This window comes from Neovison vison, chromosome 2 (assembly GCF_020171115.1).
Source record: "Neovison vison isolate M4711 chromosome 2, ASM_NN_V1, whole genome shotgun sequence".
Taxonomy (NCBI): domain Eukaryota; kingdom Metazoa; phylum Chordata; class Mammalia; order Carnivora; family Mustelidae; genus Neogale; species Neogale vison.
This window is the reverse complement of record NC_058092.1, coordinates 222634998-222661009: the sequence shown is the minus strand read 5'-3', so window position 1 is coordinate 222661009 and position 26012 is coordinate 222634998. Positions and strand designations below refer to the sequence as shown.

At 44.8% G+C, this 26012-nt stretch overlaps 1 pseudogene; it reads left to right on the top strand.

Annotated features, from left to right (window-relative positions):
• LOC122899296 overlaps nt 1-26012 on the top strand; it is a 37699-nt pseudogene that overhangs the window by 10632 nt on the left and 1055 nt on the right.

Here is a 26012-nt window from a genome sequence, read left to right as displayed (position 1 = left end):
ATGACTCTTAAATGGTTTAAGGCAAAAGAAAAGCTTCTCGAACCTTGTTGCTTGTTAAGAAACAAACGGCACGGAAAGTAGACAAATTATACAGGTTTGTTCTAACAGACATTTAGGTCGGCTGTAAAGATGAGGAGTACATGATGGGTCAAAATCAGACTTTGTTATGTATATGTCACTCCTGTTATATTGGTTTTATTTTCAAAACTGTTCTTCTTATTGGTATCCTTACATACACTAGTCATTCAATAAGTGAGTTAGGACTTTCCAAAAAAAGCTGACTTGGAGGTACCAAAGTCAAGGAGGCTCCAACATGGGAAGACCAGATCGGGATTCATTAGCAAGTCATTTTTAAAATGTCTCTGGGGATCCTGGGGCTCGCTGGTCTGGTCAGGGGGTGAATGATAGAGGGAGGGTGAAGGTGTGATGGAGAAGAGTCCTGAGCCTCCTCCTTCCCTCTTCAACCAAAGACGCTCTGCTCTGTCCCACTTGGTGTCTGCATTAGGGTTCCAGGTAAGAGTCTCCCTGAAAAACAGGGTTCCTCTGTGTTAAACACATTCTCTAGGTGTTGGGGAGACACCGGGAGTATGAAATAGAGGGGTCATGTGCTTAGATGCTCATAGAAAGAGGACTCTGGCCTCAGGTGACACACGTGACACATCCTGATAAATGCCAGAGCCAGTATTTGGGCAGCACTGGCTTGAGCCCAGTACTTGAGCCACGGCACTGTCTGGTGGTCGTATAGACACAAGAGGGACATGTCACAGAGAAGCACTCACACTTTGGGTCAGAGGATCAGGATCCAAGCCCTGACTCTCCTATTTATTAGCTGCGTGACCTTGGCACTCATTTTCCTCACCTCTAAAATGCACCATCTCTTCAGGACTTGGTCATGGTGCTGAGAACAATGGAATTGCTTCCTGTCTTACAACCATCCCAGAGAGGCACACCTGTGTCAAGATGCGACAACAGGCATTCATCTGGTGTGATGATTTCTGGGGATGCCAGTTCTTTTGTCAAGAGCCAGCAGGGGGATGAGCTCTTTTATACTCCAGTAGGACTTTGCCAGGTACTCCTGAGGGCACAGTGGCTGCCTGTAGGTCAGAGCAAGTGTCTCTGTCCCATTCTCCGCATGTCCTTTCTGTCAGGCAGGATATTGGGAATAGGGGAAAACTCCAGATAAAAGCCAGGGTAGTCCTGTTGCTCTAGACTAGTGCTTCTCAACCTGGAACTTCTAAAGGAACATAACGATCTGGGGTGTGGGAGAGAGGCTGAGAAAGACAGGCAGGGGTTCTGCTGCAGGCTTCAGCAACTGCCAGTCCTTATACCACAGCAACAACCATTGTCCATCTGATTCCTCAGCTTGGAAGTACCAAGGATGCAGTAATCCAAGCTCTAGGACATCAGTGTCCAATAAGGTAGCCGTTCGCCACATCAGGCTAAATAAATTTAAATTAACTAAAATTATATAAAATTTAAAGTTAGTTCCTCAGCACCTTCATGTTTCATAGTCTTCACTTCTTTAGAAGTTCAAGTCCCCTCGGTGAAAAATATGTGAGGAAAGAAAACTCGTGTATTTATTCTCCGAAATGGAAGTCCCGGAGAGTAGGGAACAAAAGCTCCAAGCAAGGGGAAACTTGTTCTTTGCCCTAAGCTGGATTTAGCAAAGATTGGAGCCAAAGCTTTCCTTATGCAACTGAACTTATCTTTGCAAATGTTTACTTGGGTTTTCTTTTTTTTTTTTTTTTAAGATTTTATTTATTTATTTGACAGAGAAAGATCACAAGTAGGCAGAGAGGCAGGCAGAGAGAGAGGAAGGGAAGCAGGCTCCCTGCTGAGCAGAGAGCCCGATGCGGGGCTCGATCCCAGGACCCTGGGATCATGACCCGAGCCGAAGGCAGAGGCTTTAACCCACTGAGCCACCCAGGCGCCCCTACTTGGGTTTTCCAACTACAAAAAACCATCTTGGTTATCATCACCCATCAAACCCTAAGGACCTTTATTCATACAAATCTGAATTTTTTGAAAGATTTTATTTCTTGATAGAGACAGAGAGAGAGAGAGAGCGCACGCGCACGCGTGCATGCATGCGCAATGGGAAGTAGCAGAAGGAGAGGGAGAGACAGACATCCTGCTGAACAGGGAGCCCAATGAAGGGCTCAATCCCAGGACCCTGGGATCATGACTGGAGCCAAAGGCAGATGCTTAACCGACTGAGCCACCCAGGTGCCCCACAAAACTCTATATTATGGTCAAGTAGCCATTTAGTGATGGCAACCAACAATGCATAGCGTATCTGTATTGGTGAAGCCTCCTGAAATGTTCGCCCTCTTCTCCCTCCAGTGCCGTCACTGGGGTACCCACCTCTGTTGCCCGTATGATAGTGTCCAAACTCTTTAACACAGGCTCAAGGCTCTCTACTGCCTAGTCCCAACCTATTTTCAGAAAAACTGTTTTTCCTGGCTTAAACCCTGTACTCATCTGATGGGTCTTGGTGCTTATGCCATGTGTCTTTTACCCTCAGACAATGCCATGCCTGGTGTCCCTACCCCACTCCATCTGGAACCTTCTTGCCCTTCGGGGTTCAGCTTAAGCTTTACCTCTTCCAAGGATCGTCTCCTCTATCCCACAGAGGTCCCTGCCTCCATGCAAGCCCCATCACATTCCTGAGTCTTTTGCAATTAACCCCATACTCAAAGTGGCAGGTCTTGGCTGACATTTAAATCATGCCAAGGCTTACCATCTCTCATATCCGGATGCTCTGTCCTCTTCTACATCGATTTTTCCAGGTGGGCCTATGATTTGTGGTGAGTGATGGACTCTCTAAAAGCAAACTAATAGATAATGACAGACAAAAGGACAGGCAAGTGACTGAAACCTTCATAGGTGCCCAGCTTCGAGTTAACAGTGTTACATATTTTGACTGACTGAACCCCCATAAGAACAGTATAAGTAAATTTTATTTTTAGTCTCCATGGTACAGATGCGGAAATGGAAGCTTGGAGAAGCAAAATCCCTTGTCCAAGCTTATGTAGGCAGTAAAGAGTCAAAATGGGCTTGAACTAGGTTTTGGATTCCAGACTTACACTTAAGACCTCAGCTCACTATTCCTCTTAAAGAAAATGGGGCATTACTGTATAATAGAAGGAGAGCAGTCTTCGAGTCAGATGTTCAACTTCTGGCTGTACTACCTACAAATGTGTGACCTTGGACAAGTCACTTAACCTCAGTGATCTCATCTGGAAACAGGCTAATCACAAACCCCCCTCTCCCCCCCCGGCAGGACTGTGTTGTCTGTTAAATAAGATCTCAGGGGTTGATCAAATAGCTGAGAGCCCACGAGAAGCACAGCAGTGCCCTAGGGCTGATGTGGAAAGTGAGGAGCTTGATGGTGTTCCCTTTCGTAGATGTTTCTTGCCAGTTTTCCTGCTTCCCTTCCTAGTCTTTTCTGAGTGGAGCTTTTTTTCTGGATCATCCTAGATTAAGAACATCCCACTTTGTCTCTGGTTCCAGGGAAATCATGTGGCTGTCTGCTGTGTTGGTGACCAAGCAAAAGCCCGGGTCAGGAAGCCATCTGTGCTGCAGGAAATCCGGCTGGTGAGGCCCCGCTCCTTGGAAGAGAGAAAGTAGTGTCGTTCTCTGGCTCTCTGCTGCCCACTCCTGGTTCCCATCTGGGAATGCTGTCATCCAAAGGATCAATGACAGGAAGCTGCTTCCCTTTCCTTGGCCCACTATCCCTGTCCCCTGACAGCCCAGACATTAGGCTTCAGATCCTTTAGCCTGGCCCAGACACCTGAAATCTGGGACCCCTTCTAGCCTTGCTCTTTCTCCTTAATTCTATCTCCTTAATTCAGCTCCCTTGAACCTAGTCCTTGGATGGAGTCAGATTCATGGGGTCTGGTTTCTTGCTCGAGATCTGTGAGCCAGCATGGCCTCCACACACTGGCATTTATATCCAAGAACATTTGGAAGCAGGGCCAGTTCTGTTTACTGTGATGTGGTTTCGGGTTAGACTTTGATCATTCCTCTGGTTTATTTGTTAGAGGTACACTGCTTGGATAAACCTCCCAGGTCCGCCACTAATAAGCTCTATGATCTTCAACACAATATTTTACTGTTTGAGCCCCGGTTTCTTTATCTGTAAAATGGGAGCAGTCATAGTTCTCTTCTCACTTTTCTCTGTGTGAGAATTAGCTGCAAGTATGCCAAGTGCAGAATGAGTTCCTAGAACAGAAAACATACTGTAATCATCAGGAACTACTGTTATTTTCAGGTATATGAATTAAGCCATGAAAGCATTGTCCCCTTCTATGGTATCTTCACAGAATCACCCAACATCTGCATTGTCATCCAGTATGGCAAGAAAGGGAGTCTTAAGGTAAGCAAACTAGTACAGCTTATATCAGCCTTGATTAACAGCAGATAATAAAGAAACTTATCAATGTTTTGCCCCTCATCCAAGAACAGTTCCTCTCTGGTCTAATCCCAAGACATGAATTACCTTGGGCCGCCTGCAGCGGCAATGATTAGCAGTGGAATTGCCAATAGTCTGGTTTCCTTTGCTCTGGGTGGAAATTATCTGAGCCTGTCATCAGCTCTCAAGACCTTAGAGCCACTTCCCAGTTATGTTTCTGGGCTTATCCTACCCATGGTATGTGACCATCGGCTATACGTTAGGAACAAGCAAGTATTTAAAAGACTCCAGACTGGGTGACTTTCTCAACATTGAATCAACTTATATCTCCTGGGAAATTTCCAGTACTGGCTGTAGAGTACTCTGCCTTGGGTGGTAGTAGTTCTGGTGGAAGTCTTCCAGCGTATCAGAATCAAATCCATTCAACACCGAAGCTCCCTGGGCTTCCAGTGGAGCCGCTGATGATAATTTGAATAACTGTTTTTTGAGGATGTTTTGAGAAACTCAGATAATGATATGGAATGGATATTCAAACTCTCCTTTGCATATGACATAGTCAATGTAAGTATCATTTAAACTTATTTAAAGAACAACTACCACTGTTTTTGAGTTGTTATGTGTCTTGAGTTAAGCTGAACCAAAGATTTCATAATCTTTGTAACTGATTACAATTTTTTACATTGACTTTATTACAAAATTATACAAAATACAATTTTTATTACTAGAAAAGACTTTGTAATACTTTGTAGTCTTTCCTGAAAATTCTGATCTTCTGCAGATCTCAAACAAAATGATCCCACTTCTCATTTTTTAAAAAATTTTATTTAGTTACTTGACAGAGAGAGAGAGAGAGAGAGAGAGTGAGTGCACAAGCTGGTGGAGTAGCAGGCAGAGGTAGAGGGAAGAAGCAGGCTCCCTCCTGAGTAAGGAGCCTGACATAGGGTTCAATCCCAGCCCCCTGGGATTATGACCTGAGCCGAAGGCAGTTGCTTAACCAACTGAGTCATCCAGGTGCCCCAAAATGATTCCACTTCTAAAATTCACTGCTTCAATCAGATTTTCCAACCCTTTCTCCCTCCCTGATCTCAGTAATTAGCGAGAACTCGGCCACCACTGTTGGTTAGTATTTCAGTAAGACTTCACTGAGCATCTCTTAAGGGTTTGCCTTACTCTGGGCATTTGCATAGGAAGACAAGGACTTTCTTTTATCTCTGAATGGATTAAAATCTAGCTACAGGGGGGAAAAAAGTCAGGAAATGCACATGTAAAATTAAGTGGGATGGTTAAAAATTAGGAAGATCTGATTTGACATCTTCTCCCACCCTGGGCTGCTCCTTCCTTCCCTTCACTTACTTTCCCACCCCTCCCCACCACGCCCAGGGAAGCACTTTAGACTCTGGAGATCAGTCTCCTGCCACTGATATCATCTATCTATCTATCTATCTATCTATCTATCATTTATCGGCTCTGGAGAGAAAACTAGTAAGATCTCCCCAGGTAAGGTAGGGATAACTAACAGATATAGCTTTTTCTGTTGGCATTTGATTTTCAAGAGGTATTAACCCCAAAGTTTCTCTGAAGAAATTCTAGGGTGGGTGAGAATGGCACTCTGAAAGGAAAGTCTCCCTGGTGGTCTTCAGTCACCTCAGGTCACTGAGTCTATCCCCCGCCTCATGCCAGGGGAGCTGAAGATCACCTGATGCCTTTCTTTAGAAGGATTGGTGTCTTCTGAAATAGAGTATGTACATAATGGGATGGTATAAGGAAGTCAGAGTGAGTTAGGTCAAGGCACATTTAGGCCCTTTAAGGTCCATTTCTCTGCCAGCATTCCTTCAAAGGGGACAAAGAATAACAAAAGTTCACTACAGCTTCTCAAGTCTTCCCCATTGGTGACTTTGACATGAACCCAAGCACTGGCCATGCTCTGCGGGTCAGATTGCGCTTTTGGCCATCCCATAACAATCATAAAAACAGTTCCTCTCTTTTGGACCAGAACATTCTCTATACCAGGTACCAGAGAGATTCTGAGATACCACAGACTTTTCAAGTGAACAAATGGATGTTGATTGAGCACCTCATTTGGCTCAGACCCAATTCTGGCATGGAGGGCACAGAGGAATAGGCTCATCATCCTGTCCCTAAAGAGTTCAACCCAGTGGAGCCAGCCTGGGAAGGAGCTTTGGAGATTATAATATTCTTCTTGAGTGAGGGATGGACCTTCACTTCTTCATAAGAGAAGTCATGATGGGTTAAGAGGAGGAAGGCAGTTATCATAGAAATTGTCTTGGGGTTTGAACCCTGGCTCTCCACTACTGGCCGGGTGATCTTACCTACCCTGAGCCTCAGTTTTCCTGTGTATCATCTAAAGATAACAGCAGTGCCCACCCAATATAGTTGTTGGGAGAAGTAAGTATGCTTAGCACCATGCGCCAGGAAATAAATGTTCATTGTTAGTAGGAGCGGTAGTATTACTATTATCAGAGATAACTTCATTACTAGGACTAACTAGTAGTAAAAACGTGTACATTTTAAAAGTTTCATTCCCATGGGGCTCCTGGGTGGCTCAGTCCAGTTAAGTGTCCGACTTGATTTCAGCTCAGGTCATGATCTCAGGGTGATGGGATTGAGCCCCACCTTGGGCTCCCTGTTAGATGTGAAGTCTGCTTGAGATTCTCTCCCTCCTTCCTCTGCTCCCCAGCCCACTCACTCACGTTCTCTCTCTCTCTCTCTCTCAAATAAATAAATAAATCTTAAAAAAGAAATTTAATTCCTCCAACGATCCTCTGAGGTAAGCCAGCCCTATCCAAATAATACCAGCTGCATGGGACTATTGGCCAGAGGCAATGTGGGGAGCTTAAATTGAAGTGTGCTCGAGTGTAAAATTCACACCAGATCCAAAGACTCAGAAAAACAAACAAACAAACAAACACACCCAAAAAAACCCAGAATGTAAAATATCTCATTATTTTTATGTCAAAATAAGATTTTCTAAATACATTGGGTTAAACAAAATATATTATTAAAGTTAATTTCACCTCTTTAACTGAAAAATTGAAAATTATACCTGTCCTTCTCTTGGACATTGCTATTAATAACTAACAATAAACTCCATCTTTCTTTCTTTTTTTTTTTTAAAGAGAGGTGGGGAGGGACAGAGAGAGAGGGAGAAAGAGAATCTTAAAGCAGGCTCCACGCCCAGCAGGACTGGATCTCACAACCCTGATATCGTGTCCTATTTGGTCTGTGACAATATACATGAAATCATACATTTCCACCAAGACAGGGAAAGAAAGCAAACCCTGAAGAGATGTGTGCCATCTCTAGGTGAGGACTACATTCCTAGGCTTTCGAGCATCCCTCAACCTCTCCTTTATGTTCTAATGGAGTGAACTCTGCTAATAAACCTGGATATAAGGGTAATCAGTGATGACCGAACAAAATGTCTCCTGCCTGGGGTGGGCTTGGCACTAGCAGGGGCAGAGGAGTTGAGAGCTTCAGGGATAGCCCTGGTGCATGGGGAGGTCTCCATAAAATGAGAAGGAATTCCGGATTGGATATAGGTCTCCCCAGATTTCGAGCCCAGACCTTGGCTTGTTGGACCCTCCTTACAGAATTCCAGAGGCAGCCTCAGCCAGGCCTCTCCAGGTTTGTGTGAGTGGGTTGCAGTTTCTAAAATGTAATTTAACTGTATCATCTCAAAAAACAAAAATTGCATTTTGGGGTGGGAACAGGAGTAGTGTGTCCACAGTCCTGCTTTTGGCCTTAGCCTGCACTTCCAGTATTGGCTGGGGGCTCTTGCTAAAGCAAGACGGTGATTCAGACCAAGATCCCTGCTGGAGCAGAGTGTGTCCCTGTACTGGTGATCACGAGGCCCAGGGCACCCTCCTTGGGGGCAGAGTCCATTCAGGGCCTCCTCGTATTCCTCCTCGCTGGAACACTGAGTGCCGTCACTGCCTCCTGCTATCACAACCGTGGGTGACCTCACCCCCCTCCTCAGCGGGTCTTGGGAGACATTCAAACCTGGCCGTTCCCGTACCAGGTGTCAGGAGAATGGGTGTGTTGGATCCGCCCTCCTCCTCCTCCCGTACAATCAATCACTAGGGCACCGGAAACAGGAAAATCTAATGATTTAGGAGCGGCTGTTTTGAAGGCAGCCCAACCTGGGTTTATCTTCTAGCTCTGCCCTCGCTATCCGGGAACAATTTAAAACTGTGAGTTTAATCATTGGAAAACAGAGAATGAGAATATTAACCTACCTTCCAGAAAGACAGAATGTGATCTTATGTATAAAGAAAGCAAAGTGCATAGTACCAAATACCCAAAGAAAGCTTTGTTGTGATTTATTTGCTCATCAGGGATCCAGACCACCGTGTGAATTTTCACGGACCCTTGTGGCTTCAATGCAATGCTCAGAGTCATCTCTCATCTTGGACCTTCAGAGCTTTCTTCCGTCAGCCACGGGGCATTTGGCATTCGTGCAGCTGGTCAAGGGCGGGGATGTGGGAATGGGACTTCTGCCATCCCAGTCCTGCTCCACCCCAGGCCATCCCTGTGGCCTGGCACAGATGAAATTCTTTGTTTCTCCCTTTCCTTAGTTCCTTATTTGTAAGATAAGGTTAGCAATAATACCACCTGTGTCATCTACAGAGTCACTGGGGGACTTACACGAGTTGGTTCAAGTAAGGAACTTCGGTCGATACCACATAAGGCTAGCACTATAAACTTAAACCAGAAAAAGATCCAGTAAGACCCTTGAGAGTGACATGGTCAGGTTTGCTCTTGTCCAGAACCTCTGGGGTGAGGCAGGTGTGAGGAGGGGCCTGGGCTTCCCAGGCTGATGCAGGTAAAAAGGCTCCACGACAGCTCCACACCTGCGGCATCTTGAGGCTGCTGCCTTTCCGCCAGCTCCCGTGCTAGGTAGTTGGCAAATGGCTCAGAGATTTGGATCAAGATATAGGGAGCCTTTATGTCTGTACTTTAAGTCCAAGAAGCTGGAAATATTGAGTATACCTTATGGAATGTCTTATGGTGACGCCATCAAGGAAGGTAAGAAAATAAAGACCCTAGGATCACCCACAGTGGGGACCCCCTGTGTCCCTGCGCTACTGTGGTTACTTCTGAAATGCAGTCTGCCTTGTCCCCTTAGCCTTTGTTTCACTGCTGCTAGCCTGCCCTGGGAAATCTCAGAGAAATACCAGTATCCGTCAGTCTAATCCTGTTTCAAATGTGACGGCTCTCCTTTTCGAATTTATCTCTTCTCTGTCCTCCTGCCATCCTTGTTTCCTTCCTCATTCTAGGTCTTTCTGCAAGCCCTTCCCTGCCTATGGAAAGATCTGTATGCTCTGCCCTCCTCTCCATGCCAAACAGGCCGCGCTCTGCCTTGGTGACTCACCCTGAGCTAGGTCTTCCCACTGGCACTCTTTTCCCCTTTCTGATCCTTCTCTTGATTTGGGCTTCTTAGCAGCAGTCGGTGGCATGTACCTCATGTGATCTGTAACTAATACAGGCTCTTGTGTTTAGGTCTAAGCATTGGCTTTTTCTTTCCAAGCTCACCAGGGGACTTTAATGGGCAGCCAAGGTGCGGAACAATAAAGGAGGACAGGTCTTCTCAAGCTATGTGCACACGAATCTCCTAGATCAGGTTAAAATTCACAGTCTGATTAAGTACATCTGGGCAAGGCCCAAGACTCTGCATTTCTGCCAAGCTCCCAGGAGATGCTGGTGCTGCTGGTCCCCGGGCCATCTTTCAAGTAGTGGGGATCTAGGCCTATCTTAGAGATGGTCAAATAGGGGCCCAGTGGGATGGAGTGCCTTGCTTGAAGAGACTGAGTGGTCAAAAGAAGATGTGGATGCATGCCCTTGGAGTTTAGTGTTCTTCCTAGGCCTTTTCATAAATAATGGTACTTTATTATTACATTATAATAATAGATATAAACCCTTAAGAACACAGTGGATGAAATGCGAGTTTTTCAACATCCTTCATTTTAGTGCCTTTCTCTTGCAAAGTGCTCAAACAGGACCCTTAAGTGCATATAACAGAATGTAATAATCTATTATTATAGGATCATTATATGTAGGTAGGAATAGAATATAATTTGGAACACACAGGTAATAAGAGAATTGTCTTAATTATGTGGTGTTGTTTCCATATTGTTGGTGTCCCTTATCATAGTTATTCATGTTTTTCATGACAATTTATGGTGGGGATGGACGTCGTGTCACGCGCCATGTCACATGTCTCACGAATATTATGCCGTGAACCCGTCGTGGCCATCCTGGGAGGTAGGGATTATTGTAACCTCCATTTTGTTGAGAAAAGTGAGGCTTACAGGGCAAAGTAACTTATTCTCTGTTAAGTGTTAGAGCTGGGGTTTCAGTTAAGGAGACTGACCACTCAGTCAGATTCTATTGTATTTAGTTTATTATTATTATTAGCTTATTTGTTTTAGGCCTGGGCATCCACGTGTGTTTTTTTTTTTTTTTGAAGATTTTATTTATTTATTTGACAGAGATCACAAGTAGGCAGAGAGGCAGGCAGAGAGAAAGGGGGAAGCAGGCTCCCTGCTGAGCAGAGCTGAAGCAGAGGCTTTAACCCACTGAGCCACCCAGGCCCTCTCCCCCGTCCTGCATGGTTTTTTAAAAAGCTCTCTAATGATTCTCGTGCACATCTCAGGACGAGACCTTCTGCCTGGAGCCCAAACCCCCCATCCCCTTTTGCACATGCGCAAACAGAGGCTTGGTTACCTGAGCCTACTCCTCCACCATAAGCTGAGCACCCTTGAGTCTCACCTCCGACATGTCCGGGGCCCTGACCTCCCCTCCCTGGAGCAGCACCTTGCCAGCAGCCTGGCTGTGTGCATGTGGGGAGTTTCTGTCATATGGGACAGCATGATGCCTTACAGAAAAAGACAAAGGGGGAAATTCTCTACACCTGCTAGTAGCCGCTCTATTCCCCATCTCCATATATATATACACACATATATGTGTGCATGTACCTGTATACACCACACACACACACACACACACACACATATATATACATACATACATAATACGTTTATTGATTGTAACCTACAGTGAAATAAACCTATAAAGACAAAGGCAGAAATTCTGAACACCTGGTGGTAGCCACTCTATTTCCGATCTCTCTGTATATACACTTACAGGGTAATTTAGCAATTGTAACCTCCTGTGAAATAAACCTATAAAACTCACAGCAAACAGTAAATGTAGGTTATACAAAATATCTGGAACACAGAGATCTTTAAAAACAGAACGCAGGTTGGTGGTTGCCCGGGGCCAGGGGTTGGAGGAACAGGGAGAAGCTGTTTGTTGGAACAAGATTTTACTTTGAGGCCACGGACATGTTTTGGGACTTCTTTGGGTGGTTGATTGTTTAATTCTGCAAAGGTACTACATGCCCCTGAATTGTTTGCTTTCATGGTTAATTTTATGTTCTATGAATTGTACTTTAATAAATTAGTTTTTTAAATGTAGACAAGACAGAAAGGGGGAAGAAAAAGGAAGAGCTCTTCTAACCACACAGGCAGGTGTAGGGCACAGAAAAGATGTTAGTGCACGACCCCGATTTCTCTGTAGGCACATACCCACAGACTCTGATTTGCTCTTTAAGTCGGGCAACACTACAGCACATTTCTCAGGGACTGGCTCCTTTCAATTTTTCTGTGCTTCCCTGAGAAAGAGAGGTGGCTTTCTCCTTTCTGCCTGCCCCTTTCCCACTGCATGCTTCCCTCACCAAAACTGCTGCTTTGCAGAGCTCTCTACTGGACAGTCCCCGAGCAGCTGGGGCTCCCAGAGGCGCCGTGGTCGGGCACCCCAAAGGGAGATGTTTACAGCTTTGCCTTCCTGATGATGGAGCTGATCCAACCCCCAGGACCACGGGCCTTTTGATGGCCTCGACAAGGTACCAGATGGTAAAGCTCAGAGTCTCTTTGTCAAGCTTTGGTCATGTGGGATAGCTTTCAAATGTTTGCTTTTTAATTCAATGTTTATTAATTTAGGATTTATCTCATTGTTTTTCTTTTTTAAAGTTTATGTTCTTTTCTAAATTAAAAATCTAGTTACAGTTTGCCTATAAAAATAATCCAGGAACTTGGGATTACACACTTTATTCTATGATAGCAGTCAGGGCGATCCTGTTGGAAAGTGACTTCGGTCACGTCACTTTGGTTCACAGTGTCCTCCCCGGGCTTCCTATTTAGGGAATGAAAGCTAAGCCCTAACAGTGGTCTGCAAGACCACTAAAGCCCTCTCACCCGACCTCTGGGGCCTTCTTTATTAGTGTCCTGTGGCTACCATAATAAGTTAACCACAAACCTGCTAGAATTCAGTGACAGTTTATTTACTTACAGTTCTAGAAGGCAGAAGTTCAAAATTAAGGTTCAGCAGGGCCGTGTTCTCCCTAGAAGCTTTAGGGAAGATTTATTCTTTGCCTTGTTTAGCATTTGGTGGCTGCCCAGGATTTCATGGGCTTGTGGCCAAATCACTCCAATCTCTGCCCTCACCTTAACATTGCTCCCTCTTCTGTAGACCTCTCTTCCTTCAGTATCTTCTAAAGACACTTGTCATTGAATTAGAGCTCACCTGGAAATCTGAAATGATCCCCTCAACCCAAGATGCTTAAGTTTATCTGCAAAGAACTTTTCTTTAAATAAGGTCACATTCATAGGTTCTGGGGACTATCACATGGGCAGACCTTGTTGGGTACCACCATTCAGCTCGGTATACCTTCCTAATTCCATCCCTCATGGTTTGCTCCTTTCAGTCATGCTGGTCACCTCTTTGTGCCTCCCTCATGCCAGACACATTCCTACCCCAGGGCCTTTGCACACACTGTCACTTCTGCTTGGGCATCTCTCGTCTCATATTTATATATAAAAATTGGTTTTATTCTTTCTTAAGGACTACACAATTTTTCATTTGAGGCTATGCCATGTGTTATTGATGGATGCACCTTCTGGTTGTTTTTATTTCTTGTTATTATAGCTGCTGCAGTGAGCATCCTTGTATCTTTGTGGACATAAAATTGAAGAGATAAATGTATATTAAGTGTATTTAATTTTTTGATAATTGCTGCCTATCTTTATAGGATTTATTCAAGCTTATTTTTTACTGAGTTTTTTTAAAAGATTTTATTTATTCATTTGACAGACAGAGATCACAAGTAGGCAGAGAGGCAGGCAGAGAGAGAGAGGAAGGGAAGCAGACTTCCTGCCGAGCAGAGAGCCCAATGTGGGGCTCGATCCGAGGATCCTGGGATCATGACCTGAGCTGAAGGCAGAGGCTTTAACCCACTGAGCCACCCAGGCGCCCCCTGAGTTGTTTCTTAACACACATCCTATCGTGGAATTAAGGGCAGAAGTGGTGGGAGATAAAGCAAAATTTGATCCAGATTGATTTAAAAAAAAAAAAAGAAAAAGCGTAGGTGGCGTAACCTCCAGCGCTGTTATTTTCCACTTTGACCGTGCACTAGAATTGCCCGAGGAACTTTAAAAACTGCTACTGCCTGGATTTTAGCCAAGGAGACTCTGATGTCCTATACCATGATCTGGGCATCAGGGTTTGTGGGTGATTCCCACGTGCAGCCCACACTGAGAGCCGCGATCTCAGAGCGAGCCCAGGGAGGTGTGCGTGTGTCAGTTTCTAAAGTTTCTCCTTTGATTTTTTTTTTTTTTAAATCCCTTTGCTTACAATTACTAACCCTTCCCCAGGGGTCAGCCTCAAGTCTCATCTCTAGATCATCATGCATTCCCTGGAGACCTTTTTTCAAGTTGGGAGCTTTTCTGAATATAAGTAGTTGCTTTAAAAGCAGATTCCTGGGGCACCTGTGTGGCTCAGTCAGTTAAGCGTCTGCCTTCAGCTCAGGTATGATCCCAGATCCTGGAATCGAGGCCCACATCGGGCTCTCTGCTCAGTGGAGAGTCTGCCTATCCCTTTCTCTCTGCCCCTCCCTGCCAGCTCAGTCTCTCTCAAATAAATAAATAAAATCTTTAAAAAATAAAGGTGGATTCCAGTTTCTAATCTATGGTCAGGTGAAGTAGAGGGGAGACTCATTCAAAGAGGTTCATCCCAAATCCAAGTGCAACTGACCTTGGAACCAAGCAGCTACATAGGTCTTCCCAGACGGAGCCCAGGAGGAGACCATCTACATTCGCCAAGCTCAGCTACCACGGGATTGCACCAACTTTGGTGGAGGTAAGGGGGGGGAGGGAACAGTGGAGGTGGGGAGACTGTATACAGTTGGTATGTTTGCCCTTCACTGTAGTCCTATGCCCACAGGGTTAAATAAGAGCTGGCCAGGGGCGCCTGGGTGGCTCAGTGGATTAAAGCCTCTGTCTTCGGCTCAGGTCATGATCCCAGGGTCCTGGCATCGAGCCCCACATCGGGCTCTCTGCTCAGCAGCGAGCCTGCTTTCTTCTCTCTCTCTGCCTGCCTCTCTGCCTACCTGTAATCTCTGTCTGTCAAATAAATAAAATCTTAAAAAAAAAAAAAAAATAAGAGCTGGCCATACGGGACTATGTATACACAGGCCTGCAACCAGGAAAAGTACAAGGTACACCTAATTTATGGACAAACACAATTCTTCCATTAACTTCTCGTATTTCCCTGCAAACAGTCCTGGTGCTGGGAACTGGATAGCTATCGATTCTCTGCGCACACTAGACCAGTGCTTTTCAAATTTTAGTAGGCATCGGGATTACCTGCAGGGCTTGTTAAAAAACAGACTCACCGGGTCCCACCCTCAGGGTCTCTGACTTAGTGGGTCCGGGATGAGGGCCAAGAATTTACAGGTTTTTTTTATTTTAAAAGATTTTATTTACTTATTTGACAGACAGAGATCACAAGTAAGCAGAGAGGCAGCAGAGAGAGAGGGGGAAGCAGGCTCCCTGCTGGGTAGAGAGCCCAATGCGGGGCTTGATCCCCACGGCCCTGGGATCATGACCTGAGCCGAAGGCAGAGGCTTTAACCCATTGAGCCACCCAGGCGCCCCCAAGAACTTACATTTTTATCATGTTCCCAGAGGATGTTGAAGACCCACAGTCTGAGAAGTCCCGGCCTAGTGTGACGCTGGACCAGCAGCGACAGCATCCCCTCGGGTACTTGTTAGAAATGCAGATTTTCAGGCCCAACCCCAGGCTTTTGGAATTGGAAATTGGGGTAGGCCCAGAAACTGTGTTTTACACACACACCGAAGAAGAACAGAATGGCCGCACATTACCAGCTCCGGAACATGTGTACTCCAAGCGGCAGAACCACAATTTGAATTTGAACCTGTGGGTCAAAGTTTTATGTCATTTTATTGATTCTTTCATGGCAGTTTTCAGAGCTGAATATAGAAAAGCAGAAGATGCAGCAATGATGATTCTCCAATCACCTCCTTGAAACCACTGTGGTCCCACATCTCAGGTGATACTTCACTTGGGACATAAAACACAATGACCCATAGTATATCCTTTGTTAAAATGTATTTTCTTTCAGATTATTTTGGTGCATTAAAATGCACTTAAACACGACTATGTACCTTGACAAAAACAAGATAGTATTTTATAAGGTTTTAGAACTTGTATTATTATTATGAAGTAAAGGCCACACTCTGTTCAGATTTCCTTGGGCTTTTTTGTTTATGTTTGTTTAAGAGGAGAAGGAAGGGCAGAGGGAGAAGGAGAGAGAGAATCTCAAGCAGGCTCTAATCCAGCACGGAGCCCAACACGGGGCTCGATCTCACAACCCTGAGATCATGACCTGAACCAAAATCAAGAGCCGATGCTTAACCGACTGAGCCACACAGGTGTTCCCCAATGTCCTTAGTCTTTAACCGAGTGTCTTCCCTACCCCAGCATCCCATCCAGGACACCACAGTGCATTTGGCCATCATGTCTACTCCGTGTTCCTCAGGACTATTTCTTGGAGGCTGTCCTTACTTTTCATGGCATTGTGCTTTTGAGGAGCACTGGCTGGGTATTCTGTATGATGTTTCCCATTGGGGTTTGTTGGATTATTTTTTTCCTCATGACTAGACTGGGCTTCTGCTTCTTGGGAGGAAGCCCACAGAGGTCAATTGTCATGTTCATCCTATCATATCAAGGGTACACAAATCCTGGTTCTTTTTACTGGAGAATGATACTGGAAACCAAGACCTAGATGCTGGGTGTGCTCATGGTTGTTGGGGTGCTATTGCCTCTAGACCCTCCCCGTGGCATGTGTGTACACTACCCTCCATGTACATACCTTTCCATATCCGTATCTACCTAGCTGTGTCTATATAAGCTAAACATGAGTTCATACTGACATTTCCAACATCATTGCCACATGGTTCATTTATTCTAGTCTCCCTATCACTTATCCAAACCTCCCTTTCCAACCATGAGACCCCGCTCCCACCATCTGCCATCCATTTATTTACTTATCCAATCCCAGAGTACATGTGTGGTGCTTTCAAAGTCCTTATTCTGTCCCCTCATGAGATGCAATCCTGCCAACTAGAATATAGGGATTGTGAACGGGTCCTTGTGTTTAGACTTAAGGGTCTCAAGTCATTCTTTCGTCATGGTCTGCATCTCTCCTGGGATTGTCCAATAGCCTAACAGATATTGTTAAGAATTTGTGTCCTTTGAGGTTTACTCTCTATGGTATAAAGTTCGATGGATTTTGGCAAATACACAGTAACATATATCCACTTCTACAGTATTATAGAACATAGTCTGATTACCCGAAACAAACTCCGTGCCTCACCTGTTCAACGCTTTCTCTTCCCCAAACTAGTGGCAGTCTTTCATCTGTCTCTATAATTTTCTGTCTCTATAATTTTGCCTTTTCTGGGATGTCATATAAACTGAACCCTACATCGTGTAGCCTTTTCAGACTATGTTTTTATACTTAGTAATATGCACTTAAGATTCGTTCATGTTGGGCACCTGGGTGGCTCAGTGGGTGAAATATCTGCCTTTGGATCATGTCTTGATCCCAGGGTCCTGGCATCAAGTCCCCCAAGGGGGGGTCCCTGCTCAGTGGGGAGTCTGCTTCTCCCTCTGCTCTCCGCACACTCGTGATATCTCTCTCATGCTCTCTCTCTCTCAAATAAAAAATAAATTAAATAAATAAAAAAGGTTCATTCATATTGTTACACCCATTGTATTTTTATACCAAAACATGTATACATTGTTCTCAAATTATTATTTCCTTTACAAAACTTGGATAAGTAGAGTGTTTAATAAATGTCAGTAGAAGTCAAGGCCGAAGTGAAAGAAAATAAGTTTACAAAGTTGGGCCTGGAGGCAGGACATGGTAACATCTATTACTTGCTAAAATAACTTTTATGTGACATTGTATATGGAATACAAATTGCGTAACATGCACCCCAAATTCTTATACACTCCTGAAGTCACATAGACCTATATATGCTTTACTTCAAGAAGAGTTCTATTAGAAAAAAAAAAACTTAATCTAAAAACGGAGTCATTAAAAGGTGCTTATATGTTTCACAGTAGGGTTCTGCATTTTCCAGGAGGTTCCGAAGTATTTCTCATAAAATATTCAGATTTCTCTGACATTCCTATCTCTCCAATTTATTTAAAACTCAATTTACAAATTGAAGAGCACATATGTGTAACGTGTCCTTAATGGCACACAGTTTTCAGTCATTTGCCATCTCCACCCCACATGACTTTCAGAAATCATCAGCTGAATCAAAGACCCCACGTCGGTTCCACTTTGACCTCCCCTGTTGGAGGAGAAGGGGAACGAGAAGACTGTGGTCACGGTGAGGGAGTATTGGGGTGATCTCCAGAGAAAAGGCCCACTTTCTCTTCCGTCAAGAAAATTTTACAAGAAGCCAGTTCCAAAGGGTGAGTGAGATACGGCACATTTTCTCTTAATCATTTAACCATTAGAATTTTGAAACTCTGTGGCTGTGATGGCTTCTGTGTGGCTCAGTCCATTCATTCATCCATTCCTCCACTCATTTATTCATTCATTCACTCATTCCTTCATTCATTCATCATCTACCCACTAGACGACTGCCACGTGCAAGACACTGTGTTACACGCTGGCTAAGTAGAGTGAAAAATTCTCCCTTTGTTTCACAAGTGATACAAAAATGTATCAGACGTCCGCACTTCCATTGTCCTCCTTTGTCCATTTCAGATACTACTAGTCAATCGAGGCACTCTTTCCCGGGGAGTTCTGACATGGCCCCAGAATGTTTTCCGAATCAACATTCCAAGGGTCATGACTCATCCGTTGGGGTCAGACAATGCGATAAAAAACTATTCACCGACTTTAGAGTAGGGATTAAATTATTCACGCTGCCCAAGCAACTTTGTCAATAGTAGCTTCCTTCACGTTAGGATGATAGTGTCTTCTTTTGGCACATTGAGCACCTGCGGGCACGGCCACGTTAGAAGCAGCTGGAGTTGATAGAAGGGCCCTGGGCTGGAAGTCTGGCACCTGCTCCTAACCTGGCCATTCTGCTGTGCATTCTTAACACAACAGCCCAGAATTCTGCATTTTCCACATCAAAATTGTTCTAAATGATACGTCTCAGGTCAATCATGACTTTTGCTCAGAAAATCTGCCCTCTTATGTTAAGGTAAGTCTACCTCCTATATGAGCCTCAGTCTTCTCATCTGAAAGATGGGGAATTTAAACAATTTTTCTGAAGACACTTCTAAACTGAAAGCCTATGGGATCTAGAAGTGCCCCTTACATCTTTTATCTGAAAAGAAAACAGCTGGTGTTGTTCAAAAAAAAGAACAACAACACAACAACAACAACCCCAAAACCTGTCCTGAAATCTACATTTTCAACTGACCATGATGACGATCTGGAGGATGTTGGGAAGTGGGGGAGGGCACCGTTTACTAAATGCTTGCTGAGTGCCAGATGCAGCTTTAGACACCACGTGACCATTATCTCCCTGGACCCTCAGAACAGCCCTGGGAAGTATGTGTTATTATCCTCATTTTCCAGATGAAGAAACTGAGGCTCAAGGAGATGAAGGGGGCAGGTCGAGGTCATAGAGCTGGTAGAAGGCAGCCTCTGTCCTGCCGTGTGGCCTCATTGCCATGGTCATTTCCTTTCTTTCCATGGGCAGCCCTGAAGTAGGGAACCTGAAAGGCAAGACATGTTTTCTTTTCTTGGGGTGTAAGGCTGGAAGTTGTGCTCCATTCTGGCCCTAAAGTTCTTGTAAAAAGATGTTCATGTGGGGGTTGTTTTAAAGCCACGTGAACATCCTAGACAGTGTGGTGAGCCAGCTGGAGGTGTGTGCCCAACACCTAGAGGCTGTGGTGGGAGAGAGGACCAACGAGCTGATGGCAGAGAAGAGGAAGGTGGATAGGCTTCTGTCCACAAGGCTGCCTAGGTATCCCAGCACGGGGTGGGGACGGAGCTTTGCAAAGGACCCAGGAAAAAAATAGCGTCACTATCTAAGAGGCTCCACATAGAGAGAATATTTCTTTTGCTCCTTTAATAAGAGGAAGTCAGGTTCTTCTGAAATGGGTGAAGCATTTTGCAGGCAATCTGGTACACCCAAATTGTAAAAGGGGATAGGGGCAAAGGCCCTTCAAAGGACTAGACAATGTCTTACGGAAAAGATGATGGCTGCAGCAACAGCAGGACGACCACTAGATGGCGCACTGCCCGCACGAGTTTGGTTAATTGCTGGCGCCCAAGTATTTTGGATTGTACTCCAAAACCTTTCTTTGCGCAATGCAATGTGCGCCCATGACTTCAGATTAAAAACTCGCTTCATTTTTGGCTGTAATCGCATCTGTACTCTCTCTAAACACTTGGCAGGAGCATCTGCTGTTAAAATTCCAGCACCCTTCCTGTGTGTCTTGACAAAGCAGAGTCTGGATTTGAAGGTGTTGATATAAGATTGGTGGACTAGGGCAAAAATATTGGTTTGTGGATTGGTGGCTGCTTCCTTTTCCTCCCGCATTTGCAGACTGACTCTTGACCATCAAACTCTATAGCCAACAGGGGAAGATGAGATGCCCTCCGGGAGAAAATCCTTATGGTAAAGGCATTCCTGTAACCTGCTCCAATTTATACCCACCAAGGAAAGTATCTCTTTGGAGAAAATGCAGGTGGAGAAATGGGAGTCAGAAGAATCCCTTTAGGTGATGGAATTTTTGTTCACCAAAAACCTAATCCACTGAAGCCAGAGGGTCTCTAAGCATGACTCTGCCGGGGTCTGTAGGAGACGAGATGAGTAAGAGAGTCTGTTCAAAGCCGGTCCCTATTCTCTGGTTTCAGCTTCGTTGGAGAACAGTGCACAGCTGGAAGGTCTGTGGAATAGGAACATTTTGAGTCCGTGACAATCTTTTTCTCTGACATTGCTGGATTCACAGATCTGAGTTCTCTCAGGTCCCCTTGCAAGTTTTGATGCTCCTTAATGACCTGCACAATTTATTTGATGACATCATTAAAACATATGATGTGTATGAGGTGAGACACTTGGCTCCTGGGCTGTGAGGGGACACGCTCTCCTTGTCGCTGACTCTGGGGCTGGAGTGAGGGTGGACGCCGCCCTCGCTGTCAGCCAGGGGAAGGCTCTATTTCAGGCTGGCAGTCTATCCTGGTGCATGGCAGAAACTCAATATTTTATTCCTGTTTGTTTTCTTGGGAAAGGGCTTAATTAATCACAGATGTATGCGCTTGTCAAGAATCACTAGTTGCTCCTTGTTTCCTTCCATTATTTTATCTCGTAGTAAACACATTTCTAAAGAGGCATTGACCTTCTACTGACTAATTCCTCCAGCTCGCTCCTGATGTTTTCTTCGTACTCAGAGAGGCTCACATTTACTGTCCTTTAAAGGTTGTCTTTGGACCCTATGTGAGTCTCACTTCCGTTCCTGTGATCCTAAGCAGTGTGGTTGAAGATGGGCCCCCAAGTGTATCTATCAGACTTGTATCTAAAATGAGAAACAATGGTCTGCCTCGTACCACTCAGGGATGTATGAATATGGTTGCCCAGAGTTTAAAAAAAAAAAAAAAGGTTGTTCAGGGGAGGATAGCAAAAATGAATAATTTGGATTCATTCAATGATGGATTCTTTGGGTGTTTTCTGAGTTTTCTGATGGGGCCGGATCCCGAGGGCAGGTGCCCAAGCTCATGCATGCCTGGGGCAACCACAGGTTTCCAGCTCTGACCTTGGTTGCAGGGCTCTGCCTGTGGCCCTGGGGCCAGGGAGATTTGGGGGACAGTGTGGTCAGGTCCACAAGGACATATCCTTAATGGTTATCCCCCACTGTTCCCCACAGATATGCCTCTGTTCCAAGGTGAAAGCAAAGATGGTGAGGATACTCACAAAGGGTAGGTCACACGTACCCCCAAATGGAAGCTATTTTGCTCAGAAGGGCATCCTCTGGAATTTCCTCTTGGTGTTATCTTCCCTGTTACATTTTGCATGAGTTAATACTAAATCAGAGTCAGTGTCTAAAGGGTGTATGTACCCATGATGGGGACAGGTAGCCTAGAAGCAATCAGACTTGTGTATGGGTTGATTTTGTAAAATTTGGGGGTGACCAGTAGACAGACGTGCTTTTCCTGCCTGGCTAAAGCCAGAAATTCCACCTTTACTACATCATCTTTGGATTCTGCTAAAATGCATGTGTATCTGGAAAGGGTTGTACCTTTCAAGTTTGCACTAGTCATTTATTCTCTACTGTGAATGCAGAATCTGAAAGGTAATTTTATTGGGATTTATCAGGGGAGAGAAGAGGACAAATCAGACAGATAAATGCATTTGTACATAAGTAGAAGCATATGTTGTGTCTAATGCATACCTAGGTATAAAGGTATCTAAGAGCCCTTGTATGGGGTGAAGCTCTCGTATGTACCTTCAGGTTGGGTAAGATGAAGTCCTCTTGATGGATGCATGCAATTCTTCAAGATTTACCCCATTTGTGCATTGCTGCCTGCTTAACTGGTTTTGAACTTGAATAGAGGAAATACAGTCCCCACTGCTCTCAAAGTTCAGAGGAGGAAGCAGTGAATGTGTGCATGAGGGCTTGGGGAAGGAAGGCTTTCTGGAAGAAGCAGGACAAAAGCAGAAACTCCTGGAAATGCTGGGACATGGAAGGAGTGGAAGTCAGGGGGTGTGGCTCTTCAAAGTGGGGGGGCCTCAGAGCAATGCCACTTTGTTGCTTTATTTTCAGGTGGAAATCACTGGAGATGCGTACATGGTGGCCTGCGGACTTCCCACTCGCGATGGAATCCATCACGTGCATGAGATTGCCACGATGTCCTTGCACTTCCTCAGCACCATCGTCTACTTTGCAACTGGGCACGTGCTGAGGAGCAGCTCAGGCTCTGGACTGGCATCCACACAGTAGACTTGGCCTTAGGACCCATGGATAGCAGCAGGTGGTTCTGGATTCAAGTCCTAGGTCCGAGGTTTTTAGGACCCTGAAGTTGAATGGTAACATCTTAAAGGGAAACAAAATGTTGAATTGTCTCTGTAAATGTGTTTCCAGCTAGCCAGATTACTTGGGAACAGAGAAGACACGCAGAGACTCCAAGGTGTTGAACCAAAAGTTAGGAGGAGACCAAGAAGCAGGACAGTTAAATGGGGCTGTTATTTCCTGTGACTCTTTGATCTGGTCTGTTTTGGGTCAAACTCATGGGCACGTGACCTGTGCGGAAGCAACCATCACTTGGTTTAATGCTCTTCTTAGTTTAAGTATTAATGTATTTTTTTAAAAAATTATTAATATAATTATCACTATAATATTTTACAATATTAATAATAATTATGAATTTTCTTAATTTCTTAATAGGTTTGGAATGAAGAGTTCCTTATTTTCATTTTAGACCAGGCCCTGTAAGCTATGCAGCTAGACCTGCTCCTACCTGTCCTCCGAGGCTTGACTAAAATAAAACCTGGCCCATAATCAGAATTAATTACTCCCACATTTGTGCCACAATTGCTTTGCTCACATCTCTAGTGCACGAATAACATCATCATTAATTTCTGTCTTAGCTTGGTTGTTATAACAAAATACTGTAGACTGGGTGGCTTAAACAACAGACGTTTATTTTCTCACAGTTCCGGAGGCAGGAAAGTCTGAGATCAGGGTTTCATTGTGGTCGGTTCCCATGAGAACCCTCTTCCTATCTCACCAAAGGCTGGCTGCCTTCTTTCCGTCACCTAGCGAAGAAAGAGACTTCTGGTGTCTTCTCTTGGTATATGGGCACTAATCCCATCGTGAGGGCCCTATCCCCAGGACCTCATCTAAACCTAAGTATCTTCCAAAGGCCCTGCTTCCTAATACTGTCATCTTGAGAGTTCGGGCTTCTGCAAGTGAATGAGTGGGACTTACCATCGTTTAGCTTATCGTTATTGATTATGTTGTTTTCCACTGAAGCCAAGGATTCTGTCGGTTGCCTCTTTGTAAACGCGAAGAAGTGCTGCCAATCTCTGCCTGAAGAGGGCGCTTCAATATTTGTTGAATTGCATTCACGGACTTCGTGTGCTAGCGCGCAGGCCGGCCCTTGGGAAATGCAGATGGCCTGTGCCCTTCTGCTCTCCTTCTTGCAGGTCCTGTGGGGCCGGTGTGGCGGGAATCCCCATGCCCAGGTATCATCTGTTCCGAGACACCGTGAACAGGGCTTCCAGAATGGAAAGCAGCGATCTACGTGGGTATCATTTACCGTACTTTGCATACACAATTGTCACTGCCCCCTCGCCCTCGGGCGTTTCACCGCAGGGTGTTTTAGCAGAGCCATTTTCATTTTATCTACTGTTTTCCGTTTGGAGGATAAGATCATTCTCCACTTCAGACAACATTGATCACAAAATTTGTAGACAGGGTTTTGCCCAGTGCCTTCTGTGGAAATACACAACGACTTCTTCTTTTTAGGATTTTCAATTCTAAACAGTCAGGTACACCAGTCAGGAAAAGCAGGAGTCAGCAAGCTTTTTCTGATCAGGGCCAGACAGTAAATATTTTAGGCTTCATGAGCCATAGTCTCTATTACTTAACTACTGTTTTAGTGTGAAAGCAGCCATTTATAATATGTGAGTGATAAGTATGGACATGTTCCAATAAAACTTTATTTGTGAGCACCAGCGGTGGGCTGGATTTGGCTGGCGGGTGGTAATTTGCCTATCCCCAATGCAGAGTACAGTTTTGGTGATGCAGAATTAATCTATGGGCAGGAACTTCAGGGGATATCATATTCTAGTGCTTTATAGTAATTTTATTGCATTAATTGTTGCTAGACTATATATGCTATTTATTGACTGAGATGTTTATCAGCTAGAAAAAAATACGTAGGGGATTTAAGTTTCAAAATGTTTAGGTTGACATCCTTTAGAATTTCTATATTTTCCACAATATATAAAAACATACAAAAATATATTTTTTTTCTCTTGGGGCGCCTGGGTGGCTCAGTGGGTTATAGCCTCTACCTTCAGCTAGGTCATGATCCCAGGATCCTGGGATCAAGCCCCACATAGGGCTCTCTGTTCAGCAGGGAGCCTCCTTCCCCCTCTCTCTCTGCCTGCCTCTCTGCCTGCTTGTGATCTCTGTCTGTCAAGTAAATAAACAAAAAATCTTTAAAAAAAAGAAAAAAATATTTTTCCTCCTGATTACTTCATTGTTTGAGTTAATCGGCCAAGTCTCAAACATGGATTGAAACCTCTCTTTAAACTTATGAATCAAGATTTTTAAGGGTAAGTCTTGAAAATGGGACTGCTGATGGAGGTTCCAAGCCTGATTCTGGAGGCAATGCTGGTTGTGACCCACATTTTCAGTGATATGTCCCAGCTCTGGAAGCCCAAGGAGCCCAGAGGACCTCCATCCATAGGGAGTACCAGCTTGCATACAGAGTTAGTTCTGTCTACTGTTTCTAAACTGAACATATTAAAGTTTGAGCATTATCGGTAGCGTTTGAAGAATATCTGGATGGTTAGGGGGTCTCAGAGAGGTTGTCTGTGGTTAACTTTAATGAGAGGTGCTGGTAGCTCAAGAGTTTGAGCAGCGGAAGCTTCCCTCTCCACAGCAGCCCTGCGCACTGGCCCCCAAGTCACAACCAAGTCAGTAACTAAGCAAGAACTGGTTTATGGCGGATCCCACCTTGTGGGTACCTCTTTTCTCCTAGCTGTAAATGGTCTCCTGGCTTCTACTTAAACACCCCAGTCTATCTTTCACAAGGCAACAGCAAGCACAAGGCCAGTAATTATAATGCCCATATTTCCTCTACGGAGTACCTTCTCCTGGGTCTAAAGTGCCAGGGAGAGGAGACAGAGGCCCATTGGCTTGGGGGCATGGGGACCTCATCTCAATTCATCTAAATTTCTTTTCCTTTCCTCTCTGCCTTCTTCTCCATCTAGCCTGTCTGAAACACACCGTGATGCATTCTCATCTTTCTGATAGCCATTGGCCTTTGGTGGTGCGGGGGAATGGATGTTCTCAAGAACATCTTGGAGATGGTCACGGAGGAAGTGGTGAGTGGTTACTATGATGTTAGGTGTTTGGGTGGGTATGGGGATTCATGGAAAGAAGTGAAAGAGAAGGGAATGGCATCAACTCCCCAGTGTGCTGAGCCTGGCCCTCAAGAACTATATCTCATC